At 44.1% G+C, this 16,398-nt stretch overlaps 1 pseudogene; it reads right to left on the minus strand.

Annotated features, from left to right (window-relative positions):
• Positions 1 to 1,153: 1,153 nt before the first annotated feature.
• LOC127186644 (peptidyl-prolyl cis-trans isomerase FKBP3-like) lies at positions 1,154 to 11,825 on the minus strand (annotated as a pseudogene).
• Between the last annotated feature and the right edge of the window lie 4,573 nt (positions 11,826 to 16,398).

The following is a 16,398-nucleotide window of genomic DNA, read 5'->3' on the forward strand; positions in this document are numbered from 1 at the left end:
AGGTTGCTCCAACGTTTAAAATTAAATATTATTAAGGATTCAGAACATGAACTAAATCTTGACAAATGAGTAGCTAGGGACTAGAAGTGTGTAGTTTCGTATTATATTTCTTGCCTAGTATGTTAGGCACTGGATTCAACACTCAATGCTATTTAAATAATAAAATAAAAGTATCCACAAGAAAGATAATAATGATTGACGATGATGATGGTGGTGGTGGCGGTGGTGGTGACCATAACGACAGTGGTGACGGTGGTAATGGTGGTGATGGTGGTGATGGTGGTGATGGTGGGCTCTAGGGAAACAACTTGAGGTCAAAGGACTCTTAAATGTTTCTTTCTCTGAGGTCTCTCTAATCCAAGATGGACAGAAAAAGAAGGCAGGTCTTCTCTTATGTGCAGCAGCTCCCTGTCTCTCCGCCCCCCCACCCCCCGAGCTAGTCCATGACATTTTTATTGAGCCTTTTAGTTTGTTTTTTTTTAATTTTTTTTATTAATTTATTCTTGTTACATCTCAATGTTTATCCCATACCTTGTATCCTCCATTCCTCCCCCCCCCCCCCCCATTTTCCCATTATTCCCCTCCCCTATGACTGTTTCCTGAGGGGATTACCTCCCCTGTATATTCTCATAGGGTATCAAGTCTCTTCTTGGCTACCAGCTGTCCTTCCTCTGAGTGCCACCAGGTCTCCCCCTCCAGGGGACATGGTCAAATGTGAGGCACCAGAGTACGTGAGAAAGTCATATCACACTCTCCACTCAACTGTGGAGAATATTCTGACCATTGGCTAGATCTGGGAAGGGGTTGAAAGTTTACCTCCTGTATTGTCCTTGGCTGGTGCCTTAGTTTGAGCGGGACCCCTGGGCCCAAATCTGCCTATCATATTGTGAGCCTTTTAGTTTATAATGTGAGGTTTTAAAAAAAAATGCAGTCCTCATTAATACTTTACATAGCTACAGTAAAGTATCTGAGACCTAAAGGGGCTTCAGGGGATTACATTTCTCAAAACTTAAGATCACATAAACAATATTTAAGTCCTTGAATTTTCCAGTTGACTCTTCCCTTACAACAGTTACAAGCTCTGATTAGTCACGTGAAGCTTCAAGGCCAAGTTTGTATTGTTGCTGACATCTTCACATCTGAATCCCTGCTTTCAGTCAATGGGTACTAATTCCACTCTGACGATGAGCTCGGCGTCTGGTGGGATTTCGGCGTCAGGCTGCCCCTGCTTTCATCTCCACTGGAACTTTTTCTCCTTCACTCACAGGTGTGGACGCTGCATCCCATCTTGTGAGATCCTCTCCTACTCTGACCTTGAAATGCTTGGCATTTGTACTCTTTGAGCTTGTGTGAATTTAGTGACAAATCTGGTCGCATCTGTGAGTGTCCCTGTATACCAGCAGTGAACAACACCTCCCTTTTGGGGGGAAGCTGGTTTTACTTCCTTTTTTTATAACCGATTTTGTGCATTTCAGGGGACCCTCATTGGGAGTCTCTTCAGACTTGGCTTCACTTTTTTTTTTTTTTTTTTTTTTTTTTTTTTTTTTTTTTTGCGTGCCCAGACTCTTTACCTACGGCCTCTGTACCCTTGAAACACTTACTTTCCAAAGGATGGTCAAAGCTGCAACCAAACGGTCCTTATTGACAGTCTTAGCTACATTTTTAATGTTTCTCAATAATTCATGCTCTGTCAGAAACAAATCTGAACCATGATCCTGCCGAAACCTGACAGTATTCTTCTTGGGCAGCTGGATGCTGCAGAACAGCCCCTGCCATCCTCCTGCCTCCTTTGCTTCCTTTCCTCCTCTCCTCCCCTTCCCCCTCCCGTCCCCTCCTCTCCTCTCCTGTGGTTTTTACAATACCTGTTTCCAGGTGTACATTAACTCTCATCACTGCACTGCAGAGCGCTTGAACTTGCGCTCCCTCTGTAACTAAAATGCTATAGCTTTTGGCTAACACCTTCCCTTGTCTAGTGCCCCAACTAGTGTCCCCACCGCTTTGCTCTCTGCTTCTACAAGGTCATGTTTCGGTTTCACACATGTCTCTATCTGCCTGGCTTACTTCACTCATCACAGCATCTCCCAGGTTCATCTGTGCTCTTTCCAGTGGCCAGACCTCCTTTGTGGAGTGCAGGTGCCATGTTATCTTTATTCATTCCTCCGTGTATAGATAGACTTTTCTACAGTTTTGTTTTCCTTCTGGCCAGCAAAGGCAGCAAAAAACAGAAATGGCAACATCTATAAAACATTAAAAATCCCTTGATACCAAGATCTTTATCAAACCACAGGTCTGGAGCAAAATCGGCCACCTTAGAATTTCAGGGCTAAGGAATGAATGCCAAACAGGCAAAGGGCAGAATGGAGACAATTGCTGCCGCCTGATCACATGCTTTCTTAAGTAAGAAGAGCAGCACCTGGCACAGCGAAGTCCCACAAAGGTTTCTCCAGTGGTTGGGGGTGGAGGTGGGGGAGGGGATTCAAAGTCAGAGATGCCTGAGCTCACTGCAGCTCTCCAGCTAGCCCTGTTGCCATGGACACTTGAAATATCAAAGTCTCAGTGTCTTTTATGTGTAAGATGATAACAATGGTAACTTCACAGGGTTGTTGTAAGGAGTAAATGCCATGATATCTGTATGGTGCGCTTATAAGAACTGGCCTAGAATCAATCTGTCTTGGCTCACCAGCTGAGCGCTTTCAGAAAAGTCGCTCAATTGCTGTGTCTTGGGTCGTCTGTGAAACAGGAATGTTAACACCGAGTGAGAGGTTAAATATATGGGCTCCTTCAGAATATTCTGGCATGTGTTGGATTGTACCCTTTACCTTTAGTGATAGACACCAATGGCATCATGGGAAGGGCCTACGTGATGGGTACCCTCAACACTCAGTCATTGTCAGCTGTTAAGATGCTTATCTATCTCTCAAAAAAATAATAAGTGCTTTTTAAATGAAACGAAAACATAAGAAAAAGTAGAAAGAAAATGTAACCACTTTGGGGAAAGTCTCAATAAAATTTTTGTTGATTATTTTCTCAGGAAAATATTATTTTCTTGGAAAATGTATTCTGTTTTGTAAAATCATGTATTATATGTACATTTCTACATTACATGCACAGTCCTGTATCATGTATGCACTTATGTAGCGTATGTACATTCATGTGCTATATATACCTCCCTGCGTTGTTTGTATGTACAGCTGTGTGTTGTTTGTACACTCATGTATTACATCCACAACCTTGTATTGCTTACAGTAACGTATTGTATGTACACTCATGTGGTATATGTGTAGCATATGTTATATATATATATATACTCATGTGGCATATGTACATATATGTTACTCATATGACATGTATACAGTCATGTGTTATAAACACTCATGTGGCATATGCACAGTCATGTGTTATATGTGCACTTGTGTGGTGTAGGTACAGCCATGTGTGTGTTCATTTACTTCAGAGACTGCTTGGACCACATCCACTGGAACAGAATCATTTCCACGTCTTATCACAAACTCTTCATGAACATCATTTACGTGGCGGGCCGTTATGCACATGTGTGTGGCCACAGCCCACGTCCACATTCTTGCCTAGATTCTTGCTGCCTGAATTTTTCTTTGCTATGAAAGTTATACTAGTACATAAAACTGTTTCCACATAAGATTATCTCTAGAATACAGAGCGTGAAAACTGTGAGCATTTGGCATATTGGTACACATTAGACTCATCCTACAGTGTCCATCTACTTTTTAAGAGTAATACCAAGCTAAACTTGATGACGCTTTCCTTGTCTCAGCATTTGGAACACAAGGGAGGGGAAAGCAAGTTTGGGGTCCCCTAGGCTACATACTGAGACTTTGTAACCAAAATAAAGCGCTAGGAAGGATGGGGCTCAGGGAAGAAGCTTGCCTTATCTGCATAAAACTCGGAGTTCCCTCTCCTACACCACAAACACAAAAGTAACCATACCAAGTTACATCAAAGTGTATGAAAACGCTCCTATAGAACTTGCCACTATTAACAACTTGTCTCAGGCAGGCATGGTGGCACACGTTTTAATCCCAGCCTTCAGAAAGTACAAGGAGGATCTCTTGTGAGTTCAAGGCTAGCCTGCTCTGCATAACGAGTTTCATGCTAGGCAGGGCTACATAGTGAGATTTTTGTCTTAAAAGCAAAACAAAGCAAAACCCAACTAGTTTCCCTTCATTTTCAAAGTGTGTGTGTGTGTGTGTGTGTGTGTGTGTGTGTGTGTGTGTGCACGCGCGCGCACACATGAGCATATTCTAAGGCATGCATGTGTAAGTCAGAGGACAACTTTGTGTATGTAGTCCATTCTGTCTACTATGTGGTTACTGCGTGTTGCATTCAGGCCATCAGCTCTGTGGAAAGTGCCTTTACCTGTTAAGCCAACTGGCCAGTGCCTTGTTTCAATTACAGGAAGCAGTGGCCCCCAGGTACTCAGTAAGAACTGCACTTCATTAACTACTCATGTGTTCTAAATATTTCTAAACGTGTGTGTTTAAATTTTGTTGTTTCTAGTAATTTGTCTATTTAAGTTTTGCTTATTTTCCATCTGGCGAACCGTAAATATTTCTGTTGTGTTTTATACAAGCTCCTTGCGTGTTAAATGATATTATTCTTCTAATGGTCTATAAATATTTGTCCATAGGTGGTGTTTTAACTGTGGCATTCCTTTTCACATAAGAAATGTTTTGAAATGCAGTTGTTGGATAACCTGTTTATTTTGTGTATGACTTTGTCTATGAGCAAAGCCTTAGATGGTATAATGCTGAAGTGGGTGAGGGTGACTAGGGAGAATGTCCTTATTTTATGCTTTTACAAATGTTTATTTCTCAAATTTTTTAATCCATCTAGAGTTAAAGTTATGTCGGTGCATAGTGTGAATTAAGGCTGCAGATTGATTTTCTCTTCTAATTTGCTAACCAACTGTCCTAATGCCATTCGTGGAATAATTCTTCCATTCCCCATTGATCCAAGATGCCTTTCTTATCATAAATTAAGTTTTTTATATGTTCTAGGGCTATCCATCCTGTTTTATTGATCTGCCTGTCCATTCCTATGCCAATTCCATGGTGTTTTAATTATAGTTGAAGGGTCTTTTAAGTCCACTACTTCAAGAATGCCCAGCGCAGCCAGCACATTGTGTGAACGTTTGAGTAAGGTCAATGGGTACTTAGACATGCCCACGGATTTCATTCTCAGGCTCCTCTCTGAGCCTGAAAAGGCCACAGAATGATTGCTGTTTATTGAAAAGATGCACTTAGGAGTATAGATGTGCCTCTGGAAGGGCCCCCAAACAGTGGGTCGCCAGTACAGGCCTATATGGATCCCACTAATGCTTAATTCTCTGACTCTGATTTTCCCAGTGTTTTGTGTTCTTCAAACGTTGGTAGACTGTTATGTTAATACATAATGGAGACCAGCCAAAGTCAGGTGAAGCATGTGACTAGTGTTCTTCAAGGAGACAGCTTGAAGAGCGGGTCTGTGAGTTCATCCTCCCTCCAAATATTGGTATAGGCTTTCATAATCGGGACCGTGAAGGAGGAGAACTGTAACCAAACTCTCCTTCTTATCATAAGCCATGGTACTTGTGGCTCATTTGTTACAGCAGCACCACTCAGCCTAACCTGACTGGTAACAGAAAGTGAGTCAAATTCTTAGTACTTGGTACATCATGAATTAAATTAGATACTTAAAAATGAAATTAGAGAATTAAAATAGATACCTGCTAGGACACCAGTGAGGTGAGGCTGATTTAACCTTGTAATTTACTCAAGTGTATCTCTTTAAAGTGGCAAGGCAAGCCTCACATCTTCTTGACTGGGTGTTAGTTTACTAACTCAAGAGTTATTATCATCATAGTGATTCCAGTCTTTTTTTTTTTTTTTTTTTTTTTTTTTTCGAGACAGGGTTTCTCTGTGTAGCCTTGGCTTTCCTGGACTAACTTTTTAGACCAGGCTGGCCTCGAACTCACAGCGATCCGCCTGCCTCTGCCTCCCGAGTGCTGGGATTAAAGGCGTGCGCCACCACGCCCGGCTAGTGATTCCAGTCTTAATGGTTCTTCTCATCTTTAATACCATGACTTAGTTTCCTATGTCAGAAACTAATATCACCCCTTTGTCTCAGTTATGCTGATCTTTTTTTTCTACTGAGAACTTAAGTCCTGGAGGACACCCCAATGTTCTACAGCTTCTGCCCATCACATGCAATAGCACCATTCATCCTACAGACGTACGGTATTATGTCCACTTTGTCGTTAAAAATGTATGATATAGTCCCATTACACTTCCTCAGTTCCTTGTAAGAAAGACTTCCTTGCCCTCGATGAGGAAATCATGGCCCAGATGATGTGAAGAGAATGGAACCTTGCCTTAGGCTGGGCCCAAAGTGAAAGCAGTCTTGGGTGGCTTGACCCCACCGAGACTTTGTCTCTCCACACTGATAAAGACCTTAGACTCAGAGAGAGAGGGAAGACGTTTCAGCCCAAGACAAAAGACAGGCTCTGGTTTTGTATTGCAAAAAGGACCATCGGCTTAGGAGGAGGAAGAAGCAGGAGAAAAAGAGGAGAAGGACGTTGGGGAATCGGAGTGAGAGCACTCAGAGGCTCCTGCCCACAGTGTGCAGAATTGGAGGATTTGGCCGTGGGCAGCGAGCTTGGTGGATTCCTTCAGGTTTGGTCCATAGATGGTGTGGCTTCTTCTGTCAGACGGAGGATGTGCTAGACTCCTGGGAATTATGTCCCTCGAAACTGATGCCCAAAAGTTTTCATTCTTGTTCTCCTTAATCTCCTTTCCCTCCTACTTAGGGTAGTCAGGTTGTAATAAATTACTAATAAAGTCGAATCGTTAAGGAATCAGAGCCAACAAAATGACCTGAAACTGGTATGTTAGAAGTTGGTGTCCTTTTCAAGTACAGAAAAGACAATGGAGCCTGTGGTTGGGAGGTTGGTTTCTGAATACAACCAGCCTCAGCTCCCACCTGCTACCTGTGGTGGAGGGATGGGAAGGCGTCATCCAGTGGGCAAGCTGCTGTATCTCCACCAATCTCACTTTCCCTGTACAGATGGATGGAGAAAGCACGTGCAAATGATGTTAGCCCAGAACCTGGTCCTTCAGGTCACTGTTGACTGCTAGTATTCCTTGGGTGAGACACCACATCCAGCTTGATCTCTGATGTCAGGCTCAGGACAACATCAAGCTCTCTCTAGAGGGTGGGGATAAAACAGCAAAGTGTTCTTTGGTCCATGAGCTAAGTGAACATGTTATATATGAACCTGTGAACTCACCAGGAGTTTTAAAAGACACCAGCTTTTAGGGTAAAGAGCAGCGGCTACTTTCCTTTCCTTTCCATTTCCAAATGACTCTTATCTTTATTCTCCGGAAGACAGTGAGTTCTAGGCCCTATGCAAATACTATGTGCCTTGCGAATGTGTCAGCTCTATTTTCTCTGAAGACAGGGGCTTCCCAGGAGTGAGCCACACGTGAGGGCTGGACAGGGTGTTCCTTGCTGCTGGTTGGATCTGGGGCCTGGGCATGGTGCTGTCCACCTTTACACCAAGCACAGTTCTCAGCAGAAGCAAGTGTGTCTCTGGGAGCTTGAGGCCAGCCTGGTCTATATAGTGAGTTCCAGGCCACCCAGGACTGACTACATAGTGAGACCCTGTCTCAAAACACTCCACCTCCGCCCATCCCCCAGCACAAAAAACGTTGGATTTTTGTCCCAGCAAGAGTTTGTGTTTCTAGGTTGGGTGTGGACATCCCAGGCTTCCCCACTGCTGTGTATGTTTCCAGGGGGCCAATGTTGGCTGTTAAAAAAATGAAGGAGGTGGGTTGATTCTAAATAGAAAAAAGGAAAGTTCCACTTGCCAAAGAATTGGTGTGGCATCCTACTGCTATGAGTGGCACTCGGAGAAGGGATCAGCTTGTGTTCTTACACATATTTTACACATGCACACAGTGTGTCTTCATCATGTCTACCCCTCACCAGCACCAGCTCCTCCCAGGACTACCCGTCACACTTCCTCATCCTCTTGCTTGAACTTTTTAGTTTTTGAGCACACTGAGTCTCATTCACGCTGCCCGTGTGTGCATGCCTGTGGGATCATTCACTGAGCTACGAGGAACCCACCAGTGGACACACACCTTGGGAAGAATAACTCCCTCCTCCCCTCGTCATCAGTTGCTAGTAGCTCCTCAGCTCAGGGTGGTACCTTAGGAGCCCCATGTACCCTCCATGCTGGTGCTATTGATTTCCCAACTTGGACAATCTGTTCCAGGTAGCTAGGCTTGTCCAGTGAGAAGACTTCTGCCTGGGCAACAAGGTTTCCCCCACCAGGGCCGTGATGACAAAAAGAATGACACTTTCTCTTTGCTCATTTTATTTTTGAGCAATTTCCAGTTTATGCAAGTGTGTATTTCAGATAAGTTTCAGACTTGTACAGCAGTGTTTCCATGGCACCTTCATTCAGCATCTTCTGATGTAAATGCCTTATATTACCATGGTGATCAGCTATCAGCTCTAAGAAATTAACATCGATACAGCACTATTAACCGCAGTGAGTTATTATTCAAATTCTATTCAATTTTTCCCAGTATCTTTTTTTTTCTATCCTAGCATCCAATCCAGGAACCCACTGTGCCTTTTGATGTCACATCTCTTTAATACTATCTAGTCAGCGGCAGATGCTCAGTATGTTTTTGTCTTCCAGGACATTGATGCTTTTTAAATGGGTTATTCTTTTCATAGTGACACTTAATTTAGGTTTTTCAGAAGTGGCATCCTCTCATCTCCCATCATAGCTGACACATAGCTCAGCCCGGCTCAGCTCTGATGAGGGGTTTAGCTCTACTGTAGAGTGAGCAGTTGATTTTTACCAAGTTTCTGTGTTGACATTGAGTCCCCAGAGTGGTAGCATTTAAAGGTAGGACATTTGGAAGGTGATCAGGCCATGATGGTGGCGTTCTCACAGTTGGCATTAGTACCCCTAGTTGGGGATGAAAAAATAAACAGCCTCCTTTGCACCATATGAGGATCCAGCAAGAAGGTGTCGTGTATGAACCAGAAGGCCACCTCCACCAGACACCATGCCTGCCATGACTTAACCACAGACTTCCCAGTGTGTAACTGTGAGAAATACACTTCTGCTGTTTTTAAGTTATCCAGTGTGTGGTATGTTGTTGTGGTTGCCTTCATGGTCTATCACAGGCTCCATGTTGTAGAAGGAAGGCTGTCAGAGAATTTGTGGACATGAAAAACCATGATGTCAGTTTGTAAACATTTCTGTTGAGATACTTTGGGCTATGCAAACAAACTGTTTCTCTTGCTTTCTTCAGGGAACTTTCATCTTGGATTTACCTGCAGCAATGACCTCTGGCATTCTAATGTCGGTATTCTGCCTGTAATAACCCTGCCTGTCGGCAGAATAGTCTCAAAGCTTCATCTAGCAGCTAGCCAGAGAGGGCAGCTACTGTAGATATAGGCCACCTTCTCTCAGGATGAAGGCTGGTTATGGGTCACAGACATGACCCTTAGTCCTTCCAAGGGACTCTTTTATGCCTGTGGCTTTGGAGACACAGGATGGTAGATGTCACCTTGGTTTCTCCTGTGTGCTTTCGATGCCTTTTTAGGAAAGATTAACCTGGTTAAGAGTTAAATTCCCAGAACTCAAATGGTAGAAAGGAAAAACCAACTCTCATAAGCTGCACACACAGAGACACACACAGAAAGATGTACTAACAAAGCTGCACTCCTTAGGCTGAGAAGGACGAGAACCATAGTCCACTTTCAGCAAGTTGTTAGCACAGAGCAAAAGGCCTCCAACCTCGACTGTGATAGTATTTCTGGGAGTAGAGGTGGTGGTGGTGGTGGTGGGGATCATGCTTGTCTGCGATGCTCTGTGATACCACAGCACCTAAAAGAGTAAATTCAGGTTCATGGTTAATTTAGGGATGCAGAGGAGGCAGGCTAAGGTTCCAGATGCTGTGCAAAGGCAGCAGGGATTTACTCGGTCAGCTGTTTACTTAGCCTACTGTGTCTGTTTTGTGCCAGATACTGTAAGGACACAGGGATAAAGGACATTAGATGGGGTCACAAATGTTCTTGACCTCATGAAGCTTACAGTCTGTTGGTGTTAGGAGTGACACAAAGAGTCCATGTGGAGCAGAAGAGAGGAGGATTTGACAGTGTGCCCTGACGTCCTGACTCTGCAGGACCTGGGAGGACAGCGAGGTACAGAAGGAGAGGACACTGCTGTCGCCTGCAATACTGGGCACTGGGTGTGTTTGTGAGCCACTGGGGAGGTGACCTCAACGTTTTAAGGAGGTTTGGAATTTTGTGTCAGGATGCATTCATAATTGTTCCGGGTGGCTTTGGCCCACTGGCTGTAGGTTGAACATGCCTGTCAGTAAAGCCTCCGTGCTGCATTCTTGCCAGATGCCACTGGAGGGATTTCAGTCTGTACTTCTTTGCCTTCTCCAATGAGCAAACGTGTTTAGGATGGCAGGAAAGCACAGACATATTACTTAGAGGCAATTTTGTGTGCTCGTGCAATGTGTGTGTATTTCTGCATACACGTGTGCTTGTGTGCATGTGTGTGTGCATGCACGTGTATGGTGAGAGGTATTGGCGGCAGAGTTGCACAACCTTTTGGCTTTTGGCTTTTGTAGACAACGTGAGACGTTAGTTTGAGCCCCCCCCCCCCTTCGCCTTCCTGTTTTGAAGATGTGCGTGTGCACCCATGGATGCCTCAGCCTGTATCCTAACCCTGCAGCCCCACACTCCAGGATGATGGCCTGTATTCTGGTGCTGGACTCCATAACAGTGGCCTTCAAAGAGGAGCCTGGCTGTGACAGGAACGCACTGGGGACTGTGCTGTGGGACACAAGACCTCTTGCAACCCGGTGTCTGGGCATTTCCTAAATCCTGGCTTGAGTGGAACAACTCCTGCTCTGTGCTTTGAAGCTATATTTTTTGGTGCTGCCTTGCAGACAATAACTTGGAAGCAACTTCTGTGTGGAGATTCAGTCACATCCGTACAAAGCTACTTTAGCGATGTAGTGACAACAATAGAGCATCCTTCAAAAGACACAAATGTGGGTTTGTTTTCTAACTCACAATTTGCTGACTATTTTTAGTTAGCCAGGCACTTTTTACTGCGCCGGTGACTATTACGTGGTTCGCTCTGTGAAAATCAAATAACTGGAGAGCCAGCCATGTATTTCTGCCACAGCCCATGCTTTGGTTTGCATTTTGAAGTGTTTTTATGAATTGGGTTGCAAAACTAATTGAATCATAGTCATGAATTTTGCTCAGAAAGTTGAAGTACGTTACAAAATAAAATTACCATAAGAAATTGATCTAATTATTCAGCAGTTTCTAATACAAAAAAAAAAAAAAAAGCCTAATACAGTTGAAAAAAAAAAAAAACTTCCAGAGAGGGAATCTCAGAAGCACAGCTCCTCCTGGCAAAGAAAAAGCTTTTATTTACTTATCTCTTGGAGATGCAGCTCTTAGCTTATAAGAACACAGCTTCAGGGCCTTGCTTTGTTAGCGGACTGTTCTACTTTAAACTAGTTTTAAAGGGCAAGGAGCCTCAACACTAATTTTCTTATGTAACTGAATTTCATCATTTATAAACACCATTCTTGAGATGGAAACATTATTATTTGTTGACCTGCTCGAATCCTGTTTTTCCCACATGGGAGTGACTCAACTGTTGGAAGGGGCTTTAACATTGAGGAACCACCGATGTGTTTCCTTACCATAACTGCTGAGGTCTCAGCATACTGCAGATCAAATTCTTTTTGCTTCATGGAGAGCTCTCGGAGAGCCGAGGCTGGCTTTTTGTGTGCCTTATATCAAGTCTGAGCTCTGCTGTGATGACTCACACACTGTGGAGATGGGACGAGTCTGCAGTGGCTGGGGGAGCTTTAGGGACGAAATCACTGTGATCCTTCCACTGCTGTTAAGACCCTGCCCAGATGCCTTTGTCTCTGAAGTTGACACAGGCATGTGTCTTCCTTTTGCTTGGTGGTTTCTCTCCTCCTTCAAGAGCCACTGCGCTTTCCTGACTGGGGTTTATATCTATCTCAGGGGCTGCCTTACCCCTTGCCTGTGGCCTGTCCTTATATTCCAAGATTCACAGAATTTCTATGTAGGAAGTATTTGTGTGCTGCCAAGACAGCTTCAAAGAATGCCAGCTGACAGTCTGCCCTGACATCCAGCACATTTCAGACAGATACAGAGATGCCATGTTCACCATGCAAGCACTGCTTGGGAAGTCTATCGTTCTATCGTCTAGCAGCCATTTGTCTGTTCTGGATGCGAGATCTAGAATCCCAGTGCCCTGGCCCAAACCACACTGCATTCAACTGTTCCTTGGACAAGGGGAAACGGCGCCCTCACTAACACATGCCATGGGGAGAAACTGTTGGATGGAGTTAGCGAAGAGGTGGCTGGTCATTGCAGCTGTGCTGCTCCTGGGCACTGGGTTGAGGGGAGCTCTGAGATTTCCATAAAGAAAGACTGATGAGGACCCTGTGCCTGTGGTCTACAAGTGACAGTGGGTGACGACAGCAGCTCTCAGGAGCATGTGTGGTCCTCTGGTTGAAAAGTAAGGTGATGAAGGCAGAGGCCCCCACCTCTGGCTTACTTTCCTGGGGCACAGAGGGCTGGGCTAGAGGAGGACAGTGAGCCACAGAACACATGTGGGTGGATGGACAGGGAAAAGGGTGTTGAGGGAGTTGAAGGGAGGGGGAGTAACAGGATCACACAGCCAAGGTGGGGGACAGGAAGGGAAGAACACCAAGATTTTATTCCTCACTAGATTGCTTTCTGTCCCTTAAGGTAAGATCACAGATCCCCCAAACCGTACAAGCCCATTTCTTCATGCAAATAGTTAGAAACAGTGTCCCCCTCAGCCCAGTAGTGGTATAGATCAACTAACTCCTGCTGAACTTGGTGGATTGCGCAGAGATCTTTGATGCCTGAGCAAACGCTGGCAAGCTGAGGGACAGACCACTAGTCAGAAGGACAAAGGAAGGTGAGTATAGCAACAGAGGAACCGAAGTACACATGTGGAAGCCAAGGAGGGATGATTTCTAGCCAGCAATGACAGGCAAATGAGAGCTGGCTAATGCTTTTGAGTATTTTAAATTTTCTGAAGATTTTAAATCTCTCTTTACCACACTGTCTCATCTTTTCCTCAGACCTCTCTCCTTTAAAAGAATGTGTACATGATGTGCTACTGGTTCGTTGCCTGTTTGGCTGTTCCCAATAAAAATAGATCAAAGAAACAATTGTATGAAACAAAAGCACAGACTTACATGGAGATAGAAATCAATGCCACCTGAATAGCCCTTATCTCTGGAAGGGAGGAAAGGGGGCAGGAATTTGACATGGAGTTTTACCTGTATTTGTTTTATTTTTATTTTGAAAAGAAATCTGAAAACTAAAATTATCGCAAATAATAATAATTTCAAATCTATATGTATGTTAGTTATTTGGAGAAAGAGAAAAAATATTTTATTTATTTTTATGTGTGTATTATTTTATTTATGGAGCTTTGGGTTGTTGTGAGGTACCTAAGTGAGTGTTGAGAGCTGAAACTTGGTCTTTTCTGCAAGAGCAGCGAGAAGTTATCTCCGGCCTCAGAGAAAAACACGTTACAGTCAGATATGTGGATAGGTTGCTGAAAGCCTAGACCCATCAACTCCAGCTCAGGGCTGTCATGGCAGTGTGAAGCCACAACCCTGCCCTTGGGCCTTTCTGCTATACCCCTCACACATTGCCGTCTATCCCAGCCATTCTCCAAGCCTCGTCTCCTGGGAAGCCCCGTGGTGGCCGCCCTCTTTTGAGATCAGGAGCCCAAGGAGAAAGATGTATTTGTGAGGCCTCATTCCTGATCAGAACTGCCTCAGCCAACCGAGATCAGAGTGGGAAAGATCACGCAGCCTTTTATTTAGTGGTAGACAGCCCCTGAATAGCGGGGTGGGGGGATGGGGTGGGGGTTGCAGTGCTCCGTGGCTTCGGCGCTCCGTGCCCTTTGCAGCCAGCCACTCCCTGACACAGGTTCAGTCACAGCCAGTGGCAGTTCCACGTGACCGTGACGTTGCTCTGCCCCTGAAAGCCTCCTTCCTGGGTGTCTTGAGTTGGCTGTGACGGTTGGGGTGAACACGCATACATGCCCGATGTAGGTCTATTAGCTTTCGTTGTTGAGAGCTAATCTGCTTTATTAATTGCAAACTATATTTAGCCTTATCATTAAATAGAGAAAAGCATTCTGAGGACATGTGCAGCTCCGTTTGCTGTGAGTGACCCGTGTAAACTTAGCGCGTACCTCGCATGTTTCCTTTGTCGTGGCTGGGGGTCTCAGTTGGACTCCTGACTCCACAGTTCTGGCCTTTAAATGCGAACAAAACAAACTCTTTGAAAAGAATTTCTTTCTTTAGAATGTGAGAAGCCGGTATGATAACATTGTGTAAAGCGCGTGTCAAGTAGAAGAAATAGGAAAGAAATAGTCTTTAGTCTCAGCTGCCTAAACGTCACAATTAACCTTTTCTCTTGTCATCAAGTTGCTTTTCAAGTAAATCCATCGTAAGACTGCAATCACAGTACTATGCTAATCTGGGCGAGTTTCTTAAGTTTCAGACTATATTATAATTCTGTTACAGACACAGACAAGCTGTGATCCCCGCCTTGTTCTCTACCTTTGCTTTTAGATGGAAATAAATTCATGTTTATAGAAGAGTTGAAAAGACAGTGGAGAGCATTCCTTCATGCCATGACTCAGTGTCCTCTCATGTTAACTCTCCTTATAACTGTGGCGCACTTGTCCAGTCTCATTTAGTGAAAGGATAATTCTATCAAGGAAGCAGCAGACTTTATCTGGACGTGATTTTTTCCCTCCACAAATGTCTTTCTCTGCTTGAGAATCTAGTCCAAGGTGGCACACGTGTTTCATGAAATTCCATGTCAGTGTCTGTACACAGTCCACCTGAGTGATGCACACAGTCCACCTGAGTGATGTACACAGTCCACCTGGGTGATGCACACAGTCCACCTGAGTGATGTACACAGTCCACCTGGGTGATGTACACAGTCCACCTGGGTGATGTACACAGTCCACCTGGGTGATGCATACAGTCTACCACTTGTGTGATGTACACAGTCTACCTGGGTGATGCATACAGTCCACCTGTGTGACGTACACAGTTCACATGTGTGATGCACACAGTCCACCTGGGTGGTGCACACAGTCCACCTGGGTATCATCCACCGGCTATTGTCCTGTTTCTGCACATTGAGATTGTTATGGTGTCTCTGTACCCAAAGAGATGCTTTGTAAAGCATCCTGCTGGTACATCCTTTGCTTTGTTTAGGACTCTTCCCTAAGACAGGCTCACCACACTTTTGGGAAACAAAAGACAGGATAGAGTCATGGCTATAGACAGCACTGACATTGCCAAATGGTCCTCCACCATGCCAGCTACTCATTTACACTGCCCTCCCTGATTATCGGAAGGTGGTACTGCAAATACTCCTTTGGCACTCCTTACTCTCACTAAACATTTTGGCTTAATTTAATAGGCAAACCCAACATTTCAGTTTTTAAACATTGTTTCTTTCATAACTCACAAATTTGAATATTTCCCTGTGAGTGTTTACTAGCTATACTTCTTGTGTGATTTTTCTCTTCATATCTTATTTATTAAGGTTTCAGTATGATTTTTTTTATCAATATTTATGAGTTTCATAATAAAGATATCCCATGGCCTGCCATTTAGCAGCAATTATTTACCCTTCAATCTGCTGGTCTGAATTTTCCTTTTGTAATTTTTGAAATGCATCATGAAAGTTTCATGATTTAGAATCAACTAGTTTTCTTTTTGATTTATTTTTTAGCCTCTTTTAAGCCTGGAGAGTTTCCTCTACAAAAAAAAAAAAAAAAAAAAAGACAAACAAACCTGATTTTGAGATCCAAGTACTGTATTCTGTAGCTTGGCTTTCCAGGTGTCACAGCTTCATGAGGAGGAGTTCCGGTATTTGGTCCAGATGTCTGGCCTGGCTGGCTACCATGCATGCACAATCCTACCTCCATAGGTGGCACCAAAAGGTCACCCATGTGTTTCCAGCTGACTGTGGACACACAGTCGCTTTTCTCTGTGGCCCAGGTAGAATTCCTGTAGCCATCCTGATTCCTTCCTCCCATCACTTTCATGTACACCTGGTTGTTGATCCCAAAGGGTGTAGGTGTGATGGGGACACTTTTCCCTCAAAGGCAGGAACAACTAGATGTTCCTTCTTCTCTGTAGGATACTTTCCTAACCTTCATTTTGTCTGCCTCACTCTTATAAATCAGAAACAACCAGGTATGTCATTACTCTG

The sequence above is a fragment of the Acomys russatus genome, unplaced genomic scaffold, assembly GCF_903995435.1.
Source record: "Acomys russatus unplaced genomic scaffold, mAcoRus1.1, whole genome shotgun sequence".
Lineage (NCBI taxonomy): Eukaryota > Metazoa > Chordata > Mammalia > Rodentia > Muridae > Acomys > Acomys russatus.